This window comes from Alligator sinensis, unplaced genomic scaffold (genome assembly GCF_000455745.1).
Source record: "Alligator sinensis unplaced genomic scaffold, ASM45574v1 scaffold673_1, whole genome shotgun sequence".
NCBI classification, from domain to species: domain Eukaryota; kingdom Metazoa; phylum Chordata; order Crocodylia; family Alligatoridae; genus Alligator; species Alligator sinensis.
Genome location: NW_005842829.1, coordinates 288,482 through 289,696, shown reverse-complemented (window position 1 = coordinate 289,696; position 1,215 = coordinate 288,482).

Here is a 1,215-nt window from a genome sequence, read left to right as displayed (position 1 = left end):
ACTGTCCAGCTTTATGGCGGATGGTGAAGGTGATCAGCTCGTGGTTGCTGTCACCCAGCTTCCCTTCGATCGTTAGGTCACCGATGAGCTCGTCCCCAGTTGCCAGCACCAGGTTGAGCAGCGCTTTGCCTCTCATCGGCCCGTAGACTTCCTGCGTCAGATAGAGCTCGTCCACGCACGTGAGGAAGCTTTGCGACTGTTTGGATTTGACCGAGCGCTCCTCCCACGATACGTCCGGGTAGTTGAAGTCTCCCGTGACAGCCGTGCACCGGGAGCACGCGGCCTCGGCCAATTCCCTGGTGAACTCCCGGTTGAGCTCTTGGTCCTGGGTGGGAGGTCTGTAGTAGACCCCACCGTTGTGTCCCCTGCACCGTGTTCCCCATGGATTTTCACCCAGAGGGTCTGCAGCATTGTGAGCTCCCTCAGCGTAATGCCACCCACAGCCGGGCGTGATCAGATCCTATTATCCAGCGCACGAGCCCTCGTTTCCCCATAAACACACCTCGTGTCTGTCCTTGAGCCATTGGTAGTTCTCTGCAAACACCCCGACCCAAGCTCAAGCTTCGGTCCTGCGGCTTGGATCCAAAGCGGCACCAGCTCCACTCCGTTGCTGCCTGGATCCCTCCACTGAGCGCGCTCACGACTGCCCGTCTGCCGCGTCCGACAGCGCCTGCGGACCGCGACTGGCTCAAGCTTCGCCGAGTGGTGAGATCCCAACTCTCCCTCTCTCATTTTCCGCCTCCAGGCACAGCTTTCTAAACCTGACTTCTGCTAATCACACTTGAGCCAGACTTCCCCCAAAACCTAACTGAAACGATGTAATGCTGGAACTGTTTATTTGCCTCTCTCTGGTATGGCTGTTACTACTGGTATCATCGTAAGTGCGTGTACCTGGCAACACATCACTTTTATGGCCAAGCTGGTTGCTGTGCTCTCTCGTCACCTACTCTTTCTCCCCCTTGACCTCCCCACTTGCTCTGCAGCAACACTTCTTTTACCGGAGCCAAACATCCCCGTAACGCCCAAACCCACAGCGGGGTCTGCTCATCGGGGGTTACGACTAGGACCATTGTGACAGGAGATCGGGACGTGCTGAGTTTTGAGGTGCACGAGGGGATCAGCTGGAAGTGCTGATCAGACCCAGCCTGCTCTCACGTACTCGGTTAGCACGCATGTGTGTGTGTGTACATGGGTCTGCCTGCATTCATTAGTGTC